Genomic DNA, 12146 nt, shown 5'->3' with positions numbered 1-12146 from the left:
CTTTTTGCCACTATCTTACCTATAAGGGGAACCCTTGGACTCTGTGCATGCTATTTCTTACTTTGAAATAGTATATACAGAGCCAACTTCCTACACCCACATTCAGTCATTCATGCACGCATTCAACGCGACTCACACCCGCATGCACGCATACAAAAACAGATACACACCCCCACACACACAACACCCTCGCACACGCACACACCAGCCCCACCCCCTCTCCTGTCGGAGAACTCGACTTACCTGCTTGCAAGGGGTCCTCCGGCAGGAGAAGGGATGCTGCGCTGCTGTCAGCAGCAGCATCCGCCACCAAAACACCGCAAGGCCATATCATGGCTCATGATCGAGTAGGCGGTGTTTTGCTGGTGTGGCGCTGCTGCAGACAGCAGCTTCACCTTACCGCCGTCCGCCGCCATGACCGTCGACGGTATTCCGCCAGCCTTCTGGCGGAATTCCATTGAGGGTCATAAAGCGGGTAGGCGGCTGGTAGCCATGGCGACGGTATGTTGGCGGCCGTCACCGTGGTGGTAGGCGGCATTTGCCGCCAATGTCATAATGAGGACCTAAATCCCAAAGAGAATAAAATCAGCTCACATATCACTCAAGTGACAAGAAGTATACCCAATCTTGATGAAACAGAGACTGGGATGTTATGCAAAACTGAAGAAGGGGCACAATAATTCTGCTCTGTAGAAACCAGCTTTTATTATTTGAGTGCAAAAATAGTCAGGTTTGTTTGGCCTGGTCTGAAAGCCTCACTCGAAGTGACCCCCACTCCTGAATTTTTTTACCCCAAGAGAATTTTTGTATTCTCAGATAAGTAGTTACATTTGTCAACATTAAAAACTAGCTCCACCAAGTACCCACCCTCTTTCCTATATGCTCGCAAGAAAGTGTCACTCATAGTTGTTGAAATGTCACTCATACTTACACTGAAAATATGAAAATGTCACACATAGCAATCTGAAACCGTGGCAGCTGTGTGCCTGAGATTTCAGAACCCAGACAATGCAAGGCACATGCAACTGTGTTTTCATGTCAATCCACTGTCCAAAAACTGCACCACATCCTTTTAGACTGGCTTCAACAGCAATGTAAGATTTACCAGTAGGAACAAATGATTGAAAAGCTGGAGAAGTGAGCCCTAAACTTTTAAATTTTCCAAATGCAATATCAACATGATTATTTCACTCAAACTTGTTACCTTTTTTGAAAAGTGTTCTTAGAGGTTGTACAGTTAAATCATATCCTGGCACAAATCTAGTGTAGTACTCACAAAGCCCCAAGAATGAATGGAGAGCATCTTTGTCAGCAGTAGGAGGAACATACCTGATAGCCTCTAAGTTACAAAACATTGGTTTTATCCCTTGCTCCAGAATAGTGTGGCCTAAATATTTCACCTCCTGCATCAAAAGTTTACAGTTTTTTTATTTCACTCTCATACCTCTGGTTTGTAAAACATGCAATATCTTTTGCAACACATTCATATGTTCCTCTTGGGTCTTTGTGAAAATCAAAATGTCACCTTTAACCCCTTCGCTGCCAGGCTTTTTCCCCTCAGGTGCCAGGCCTTTTTTTTTGGCTATTTGGGGCAGTTCACGCTTAGGCCCTCATAACGTTTTGTCCACATAAGCTACCCACACCAAATTTGCGTCCCTTTTTTGCCCAACATCCTAGGGATTCTAGAGGTACCCAGACTTTGTGGGTTCCCCTGAAGGAGCCCAAGAAATTAGCCAAACTACACCGAAAATTGAGTTTTTTTTTTTTTTTTAATGGGAAAATAGGGCTGCAGAAGAAGGTTTGTGTTTTTTTCCCTAAAAATGGCATCAACAAAGTGTTTGTGGTGCTAAAATCACCATCTTCCCAGCTTTCAGGAACAGGCAGACTTGAATCAGAAACCCCCATTTTCCAACACAATTTTGGCATTTTACTGGGACATACCCCATTTTGACTATTTTTTGTGCTTTCAGCCTCCTTCCAGGTAGGGACAGAAATTGGTGTGAAACCAATGCTGGATCCCGGAAAACTAAACATTTCTGGAAAGTAGATGAAATTCTAAATTCAGCAAGGGGTAATTTGTGTAGATCCTACAAGGGTTTCCTACAGAAAATTACACCTGAAATAAAAAAATATTGAAATCGAGGTGAAGAAAACAGCCATTTTTCTCAATGTTTTACTCTGTAACTTTTTCCTGCAATGTCAGATTTTTTTAAAGCAATATACCGTTACGCCTTCTGGACTCTTCTGGTTGCGGAGATATATAGGGCTTGTAGGTTCATCAAGAACCCTAGGTACCCAGAGCCAAAAAATGAGCTGCACATTGTAATGGGTTTTCATTCTATACCAGGTATACAGCAATTAATTTGCTGAAATATAAAGAGTGAAAAATAGGTATAAAAAAAACCTTTGTATTTCCAAAATGGGCACAAGATAAGGTGTTGAGAACCAGGGGTTATTGGCACAACTATGAAATCCAGGGTGCCCATACTAGCATGTGAATTGCAGGCCATTTCTCAAATAGACGTGTTATTTACACCCTGTCTTACATTTGGAAGGAAAAAATGTAGAGAAAGACAAGGGGCAATAACGCTTGTTTTGCTATTCTGTGTTCCCCCAAGTCTCCCGATAAAAATGGTACCTCACTTGCGAGCGTAGGCCTAATGCTTGCAACAGGAAACGCAACATGGCCACATCACATTTTTACATTGAAATCTGGCGTGTTTTTTTAAAAGTGCCTAGATGTAGATTTTGGCCTCTAGCTCAGCCGGCACCAAGGGAAATCTACCAAAACTGCACATTTTTAAAAACTAGACACCTTGGGGAATCCAAGATGGGTGACTTGTGGGGCTCTCACCAGGTTCTGTTACCCAGAATCCTTTGCAAACCTCAAAATGAAGCAAAAAAACACTTTTTTCCTCACATTTTGGTGACGGAAGGTTCCGGAATCTGAGAGGAGCTGCAAATTTCCTTCCACCCAGCTTTCTCCCAAGTCTCCCGGTAAAAATGGTACCTCACTTATGTGGGTACTTGTGTATCTCTCTAGTCCCTGCAACAGGAAATTCCCCAAAACACAATGTGGACTCATCACATTTTTCCAAAGAAAACAGAGCTGTTTTTTGCAAAGTGCCTAGCTGTGGGTTTTGGCCTCTAGCTCAGCCAGCACCTAGGGAAACCCACCAAACCTGTACATTTTTTAAAACTAGACACGTAGGGGAATCCAAGATGGGGTGACTTGTGGGGCTCTCACCAGGTTCTGTTACCTAGAATCCTTTGCAAACCTCAAAATGTGGCTAAAAAAACACTTTTTCCCCATATTTTGGTGACATAACATTCTGGAATCTGACAGGAGCCACAAATTTCCGTCCACCCAGCATTCTCCCAAGTCTCCCGATAAAAATGGTACCTCACTTGTGTGGGTAGGCCTAGTGCCCGCGACAGGAATTGTCCCAAAATACAACGTGGACACATCACATTTTTCCAAAGAAAACAGAGCTGTTTTTTGCAAAGTGCCCAGCTGTGGATTTTGGCTTCTCGCTCATCCGGGACCTAGGGAAACCTACCAAACCTGTACATTTTTTAAAACTAGACACCTAGGGGAATCCAAGATGGGGTGACTTGTGGGGCTCTCACCAGGTTCTGTTATCCAGAATCCTTTGCAAACCTCAAAATTTGGCTAAAAAAACACTTTTCCCTCACTTTTCTGTGACATAACGTTCTGGAATCTGAGAGAAGCCACACATTTCCTTCCACCCAGCATTCTTCCAGGTCTCCCAATAAAAATGGTACCTCACTTGTGTGGGTAGGCCTAGTGCCCGTGACAAGAATTGCCCTAAAACACATCGTGGACACATCACATTTTTCCAAAGAAAACAGAGCTGTTTTTTGCAGAGTGCCTGTGGATTTTGGCCACTAGCTCAGCCGGGACCTAGGGAAACCTACCAAACCTGTACATTTTTAAAAACTAGACACCTAGTGGAATACAAGATGGGGTGGCTTGTGGGGCTCTCACCAGGTTCTGTTACCCAGAATCCTTTGCAAACCTCAAATTTTGTTTAAAAAAAAACACTTTTTTCTCACATTTCGGTGACAGAAAGTTCTGGAAACTGAGAGGAGCCACAAAATTCCTTCCACCCAGCGTTCCCCCAAGTCTCCTCATACAAATGGTACTTGTATGGGTGGCCCAGGTGCCTGCAACAGAAAAAGGCCAAAAACCTGTAGAGATGGAGGGGATAGCACAGCGAGTTGATAAGCACATACTTTTCTTTCATACATCTTTAGGCTGACTTTGCTCTGGGGGGCCACAAAAGTGAGGTATCATTTTACTTGGGAGACTGAGGGGAACATTGGGTGGTTGGAAATTTGTGCCGGAGGGGTGATCCTACAAAGAAAAGTGAGGAAAATATGCTTTTTTAAGCAAATTGTGAGGTTTGCAGAGGAGTCTGCGTAAGAAAATGTTGGCGGATCCAGGCAAGCCACACCTTCATGGACTCCTTGGGGTGTATGGGTTTGGTAGGTTTCCCTAGATAAAGGCCGCACCCGGGACCAAAAACATTGGTGCCCCCCCCCCCAAACACAGGTAGTTTTGCAATAGATCATTTCGATGTGTCCAACTGTAGTGTAGCCATTTTTTAATATAGCTTTGTGCGCGTTAGCTTAACATATTAGGCCTCTGTGCACTTTGCCCTAGATACATTTTATTCGCCCTCGCACTATTATCTCACAATAATCAGTTTTACGGTCTTGTTTTTATTTCATTCTATCACACTGTTTAGCTTAGTTCAGCACTGTGTTCTCAAACAATGCATTCTTGCTCACTCTGGGCTTCAGTCAAGGCTACAGTCTGGTACATTGCCGGTAAACGTGGTAGAAGTTTAGTCTCTAGTGTTCGTAGAAAATACACATTCTTACGTAGGGACGTTTTCTTAGAACATCCGCATGTTAGTTATAAAAACACTTTCTAGTCCCAGTACACGTAAGAGGGAGATTCCGACCAGGAACCTACAACTAGATGCTGACTGCCCCGTTGCAGATGCTGATGCAGATTACAGGCCTTTGCTCAGATATGAGGGTTGATGTCCTCCCGGGGGAACCTGAAAGGCAGGCTTAGATCTTTACATGCTGTGCTCAGACTATAACTTAGAGAGAACCTAATCTTGTTGCACTATGATAGCCTTATTCTTGTGCTTCACTCTCATCGTTACTATTTTAATCCTACTGTGTTGTATAGTTCTGGTTATTGCAGCTTCGCTATCTAAAATGCAGCCATTTTATTAAACCAATCTTTAAAGCCTAAAACTGCCTTTGTCATTTATATATGAGACAGCACTGTGTATGAGAAAACCGGTTGTGACCTGAGTGACCACGACTTCCCTGGGAAGTACTAAGATGTCATGCGCTCGGCTGCCCAATTGTCTCTTCCCTTTGGGAGAGATGAGGCACTGCTAGTTAGACGGAGCAAAACCCGGATTTAGAGTGACAAGGGTCCTTCACCGTGGGTCATACTTAGTCCCCCACACTGTGAACGATCTTGCCTCTAAAAATCCAGTAGTCTCATTAGGATAATGAGAGCATACGCGACACAACTACTTCTGTGATTTTCCAAACCCTAAAATTGTGAAAAGAAACGCACTTAGGTTATGGTAAAAAGACCCCTCACCCACCAACCAAGTTGGTGGCATGCTTCATCATCGGGGTCCCACCCAAGACAACTAGGGTGTCACGGGTGTGCTGCGACGTCTGATTACAGCGGAGCAGGTTTTGTCATTTTTAGCACACATACTGGTTGGATTTGGCACGAGGGTGAGTGATGGTTCAGTAGATCAAATTTTATTAACAAGAGATTTCACAAAAGTAAAAAGCACTGTTAATAACTGAAAGGTCAAACAACTGAACCAATGACTCACAGCTCGTGAGCTGTAAAGCTGCGTCAAGGCACCAACCGCTTTACAGTCCACTCACACACCTTTCGTACATGACATGTGTAGGAAAGTACCATCTTGCCTGGCATGTTGCCCCCATATTTCACTGTATATATGTTGTTTTAGTCTATATGTCTCTGGGACCCTGCCAGGCAGGGCCCCAGTGCTCATAAGTATGTGCCCTGTATGTGTTCCCTGTGTGATGCCTAACTGTCTCACTGAGGCTCTGCTAACCAGAACCTCAGTGGTTATGCTCTCTCTGCTTTCCAAATTTGTCACTAACAGGCTAGTGACTAAATTTACCAATTCACATTGGCATACTGGTACACCCATATAATTCCCTAGTATATGGTACTGAGGTACCCAGGGTATTGGGGTTCCAGGAGATCCCTATGGGCTGCAGCATTTCTTTTGCCACCCATAGGGAGCTCTCACAATTCTTACACAGGCCTGCAGCCTGCGTGAAATAACGTCCACGTTATTTCACAGCCATTTACCACTGCACTTAAGTAACTTATAAGTCACCTATATGTCTAACCTTCACCTGGTGAAGGTTGGGTGCAAATTTACTTAGTGTGTGGGCACCCTGGCACTAGCCAAGGTGCCCCCACATAGTTCAGGGCAAATTCCCTGGACTTTGTGAGTGCGGGGACACCATTACACGCATGCACTATACATAGGTCACTACCTATGTATAGCGGCACAATGGTAACTCCGAACATGGCCATGTAACATGTCTAAGATCATGGAATTGTCCCCCCAATACCATTCTGCTATTGGGGGGACAATTCCATGATCCCCCGGGTCTCTACCACAGAACCCGGGTACTGCCAAACTGCCTTTCCGGGGTCTCCACTGCAGCTGCTGCTGCTGCCAACCCCTCAGACAGGTTTCTGCCCTCCTGGGGTCCAGGCAGCCCTGGCCCAGGAAGGCAGAACAAAGGACTTCCTCTGAGAGAGGGTGTAACAACCTCTCCCTTTGGAAATAAGTGTGAGAGCTGGGGAGGAGTAGCCTCCCCCAGGCTCTGGAAATGCTTTGATAGGCACAGATGGTGCCCATCTCTGCATAAGCCAGTCTACACTGGTTCAGGGATCCCCCAGCCCTGCGTTAGCGCGAAACTGGACAAAGGAAAGGGGAGTGACCACTCCTCTGACCTACACCTCCCAGGGGAGGTGCCAGAGCTCCTCCAGTGTGTCCCAGATCTCTGCCATCTTGGACACAGATGTGTTGGGGGCACACTGGACTGCTCTGAGTGGCCAGTGCCAGCAGGTGATGTCAGAGGCTCCTTCTGATAGGCTCTTACCTTCCTAGGTAGCCAAACCTCCTTTTCTGGCTATTTAGGGTCTCTGCTTTGGGGATTTCACCAGATAACGAATTCAAGAGCTCATCAGAGTTCCTCTGTACTTCTGTGGGTGCTGCATGCTTCTGTGAGGGCTCCCTGACTTGCGGGGCGCCCCCTCTGTCTCCTCATCCAAGTGACGACATCATGGTCCCTCCTGGGCCACAGCAGCATCCAAAAACCCTAACCGCGACCCTTGCAGCTAGCAAGGCTTGTTTGCGGTCTTTCTGCATGCTTCTTCACGATGTGGGACATCCATCCTCCAAAGGGGAAGTTCCTAGTCCTCTTCGTTCTTGCAAAACACCAAGCTTCTTCCATCTGGTGGCAGCTTCCTTGCACCCTCAGCTGGCATTTCCTGGGCATCTGCCCACTCTCTACACTGTCGCAACTCTTGTACTTGGTCCCCTTGTCTTACAGGTACTCAGGTCTGGAAATCCACTGTTGTTGCTTTGCTGGTGTTGGTTATCCTTGAAGAATCCCCCTATCACGACTTCTGTGCTCTCTGGGGGTTGTAGGTGCACTTTACACCTACCTTACAGGGTCTTGGGGTGGGCTATTTTTCTAACCCTCACTGTTTTCTTACAGTCCCAACGACCCTCTACAAGCTCACATAGGTTTGTGGTCCATTCGTGGTTCGCATTCCACTTTTGGAGTATATGGTTTGTGTTGCCCCTATACCTATGTGCTCCTATTGCAATCTATTGTAACTTTACACTGCTTGCATTACTTCCTTTTGCTATTACTGCATATTTTTGGTATTGTGTACATATATCTTGTGTATATTTGGCATCCTCATACCGAGGGTACTCACTGAGATAATTTGGGCATATTGTCATAAAAATAAAGTACCTTTATTTTTAGTATATCTGTGTATTGTATTTTCTTATGATATTATGCATATGACACCAGTGGTATAGTAGGAGCTTTGCATGTCTCCTAGTTCAGCCTAAGCTGCTCTGCTATAGCTACCTTCTATCAGCCTAAGCTGCTAGAAACACCTCTTCTACACTAATAGGGAATAACTGGACCTGGTACAGAGTGTAAGTACCCCTTGGTACCCACTACAAGCCAGGCCAGCCTCTTACATTGTTTGTGCAGCGGTGGGATAAGTACTTGTAACTACTTACCACTTTCTCATATTGTACTTTTCATAAGAGAATAATATACAAAACAAGTTCAGTGTATGTACACCTAACCAAAAGGTTTTGCTTTTCTTCTCTTACACTTTCTGCTAAGTGCTGAAAAGTACTCCTAAACTTTCTAAAAGTTTCAAAAAGTTTGAAAAAGTTTTTTTTTCTGTTCTTTAAAAAGTCCTGAAACTTTTTCTCTCTTCTCACTGTCTCTAAACCTTCTTCTATCATGTCTGATGTAGTAACGTCTCTTAAAATGGTCAATACAACATATGACAATCTTAACTTTAAGAGCCTAAGGAGTCTCTGCATTGATAGAGGTTTAGTGGTAGGAAAGAACCCTTCTAGAGAAGTTCTGTCTAACATGCTTATTGAGAATGATAAGTCCCAGGGTGGCACCTCATCTGAAAAGTTAGTAGATAGATCACACTCTGACTCAGGGGAGCCCCTTTAGGGAGTGGGACAGGGTTCTCTTCCTAATCTGCCCCTTAGCAGACCACCTAGCAATGTGGTAGTAATTGAAGCTCCCATCATAGTACGGATGTTTCTGTTCCAGGTTGTTAGAGTGCAAGCTGTTAGAGGCAGGTCTCCCTCTGTTGAATCCAATATTTCTTCTGTGTCCAAGCATTCCCAACCCACCCACCCTGAAGTACAAATTGTTAGAAAGGAAACTCAATAAGTTGAGAGTGGAAGAGACCAGACTGAAGTTTAAACTGCAACAGCTGGCTCTAGACAGGGAATCCCTAGATCTGGAGAAGGAGAGACAGAGGTTGGGGATTGGACCCCATGGTGGCAGCAGCAGTATTCCTGATAGCAATCCTGTGAGAGAGCATGATTCCAGGAATCTGCACAAGATAGTTCCCCCTTACAAGGAGGGGGATGACAATAACAAGTGGTTTGCTGCACTTGAGGGGGCCTGTATGGTACAGGGGGTCCCTCAAAGGCAGTGGGCTGCTATCCTATGGCTATCTTTCAATGGAAAGGGTAGGGATAGGCTCCTTACTGTTAGAGAAAGTGATGCCAATAATTTTGCAGTTTTGAAGGATGCACTCATGGATGGATTTGGCTTAACCACTGAACAATACAGGATTAAGTTCAGAGAAACCAGAAAAGAGTCCTCACAAGACTGGGTAGACTTTGTTGACTATTTAGTGAAGGCCTTGGAGGGGTGGTTACATGGCAGTAAAGTTTCTGACTATGAAAGCCTGTACAATCTAATCCTGAGAGAGCATATTCTGAATAACTGTGTGCCTGATTTGTTACACCAATATCTAGTGGACTCAGATCTGACCTCTCCCCAAGAATTGGGAAAGAAGGCAGACAAATGGGTCAGAACAAGAGTGAACAGAAAAGTTCATACAGGGGGTGACAAGGATGGCAAGAAGAAGGATGGTAAGTCTTCTGACAAGGGTGGGGACAAATCTAAAAATGAGTCTTCATCAGGCCCACAAAAACACTCTGGTGGGGGTGGTGGGTCCAAATCCTCTTCTAATCAGGTAAAAAAGCCTTGGTATTATTTATGTAAAGTAAAAGGCCATTGGACAACTGATGCCAGTTGTCCAAAGAAAAACACCAAACCTCCCACAACCCCTACTGCAACCTCTAGTGCCCCTAGTAATAGCAGTGGTGGTGGGAGTAAACATACTAATAGCCAATCCAAGGGAGTAGCTGGGCTCACTTTTGGTAATTTAGTTGGGGTCGGTCTTGTTAGGGAGATCACTGAGGCTGTGTTAGTCTCTGAAGGTGCCATTGATTTGGCCACCTTGGTTGCTTGTCCCCTTAATATGGATAAGTACAAGCAACTTCCCCTAATCAATGGTGATGAGGTTCAGGCCTACAGGGACACAGGTGCCAGTGTTACCATGGTGATAGAGAAACTGATACACCCTGAACAACACTTACTTGGTCACCAGTACCAAGTGACAGACGCTCATAACAACACTCTTAGCCACCCCATGGCTGTTGTGAATCTCACCTGGGGGGGGGTGTTACTGGTCCAAAGAAAGTTGTGGTTGCTTCAGATTTACCTGTAGACTGTCTACTAGGAAATGATTTAGAGACATCAGCTTGGGCAGAAGTGGAGTTGGAGGCTCATGCAGCAATGCTGGGCATTCCTGGGCATAGTTTTGCTTTGACAAGGGCTCAGGCCAAAACGCAAAAAGGACAGGGTAACTTGGATCCTGGAACAATGGACCAAGTGCTCCCCAAAGCTAGGGGTAGCAAGGGTAAATCCCTACCCACTATCCCTCCCTCTACAGATGATTCTCCTTCTGAGGAAGAAGAATTTCTTCCCTGTGCTGAACCTTCACCAGATGAGCTGGCAGCAGACACCGCTGAGCTTTTGGGTGGAGGGGGGCCTGCCAGGGAAGAGCTGAGTGTGGCAGAGCAAACCTGTCCCACATTAGAGGGTCTCAGACAGCAAGCTGTCAAACAGCAAAATGGGGATGTCAGTGACTCACATAGAGTTTACTGGGAGGACAACCTCTTGTACACCGAGGCAAGGGACCCAAAACCTGGAGCAGCCAGGAGATTGGTCATTCCCCCGCAGTACAGAGAGTTCCTCCTAACTCTGGCACATGACATTCCTTTGGCTGGGCATTTGGGCTAGATCAAAACATGGGAAACGCTTGTCCCCCTTTTTCCCTGGCCTAGGATGTCAGAGGACACAAAAGATTTCTGTAAGTCTTTTGTGACCTGCCAAGCCAGTGGGAAGACTGGTGGCACTCCAAAGACTCCCCTTATTCCACTACCTGTGGTTGGGGGTTCCCTTTGAAAGGGTAGGGGTTGACATAGTTGGCCCCCTTGACCCTCCTACTGCTTCATGCAATAGGTTTATCTTGGTGGTTGGGGACCATGCCACAAGATATCCTGAAGCAATCCCTCTAAGGACCACTACAGCTCCTGCAGTGGCAAAGGCCCTTCTGGGAATCTTTTCCAGGGTGGGTTTCCCTAAAGAGGTTATATCAGACAGGGGTAGCAACTTCATGTCTGCATACTTGAAAGCAATGTGGAAGGAGTACGGTGTTACCTACAAGTTCACCACTCCTTATCATCCACAAACTAATGGACTGGTAGAGAGGTTTAATAAAACTCTCAAAGGTATGATAATGGGACTCCCTGAAAAACTCAGGAGGAGATGGGATGTCCTGTTACCTTGTCTCCTTTTTGCTTACAGGGAGGTACCCCAGAAAGGAGTGGGCTTCAGCCCCTTTGAACTCCTCTTTGGGCACACTGTAAGAGGTCCACTAACACTTGTAAAGGAGTATTGGGAACAACCTTTAAAAGCTCCCTAACAGGACATAGTGGACTATGTACTTGGCCAAAGATCCAGAATGGCCGAGTACATGAAAAAGGCCAGTAAAAAGCTTCAGGCCAGCCAAGGGCTCCAAAAGCAATGGCATGACCAGAAGGCTGTTCTGATTCAGTACCAACCAGGACAGAAGGTGTGGGTATTGGAGCCTGTGGCCCCAAGAGCACTCCAGGACAAATGGAGTGGACCCCATCTCATTGTTGAAAAGAAGGGTGCGGTTACCTATCTGGTAGACCTGGGCACTGCCAGGAGTCCCCTTAGGGTGATTCATGTCAAACGCCTAAAACCCTACTATGACAGGGCTGATCTCACCCTGCTCATGGCAACAGATGAGGGACAGGAAGAAGAGAGTGACCCTCTCCCTGATCTCTTTTCCTCCACTGAAAATGATGCTTTAGTGGAGGGAGTAGTTTTGGCAGATTGTCTAACTGCAGAGCAGAAAGACAACT

Source organism: Pleurodeles waltl, chromosome 4_2 (genome assembly GCF_031143425.1).
Source record: "Pleurodeles waltl isolate 20211129_DDA chromosome 4_2, aPleWal1.hap1.20221129, whole genome shotgun sequence".
Classification (NCBI taxonomy): domain Eukaryota; kingdom Metazoa; phylum Chordata; class Amphibia; order Caudata; family Salamandridae; genus Pleurodeles; species Pleurodeles waltl.
The sequence above is the reverse complement of the archived record's forward strand: the minus strand, read 5'-3'. Positions refer to the sequence as shown.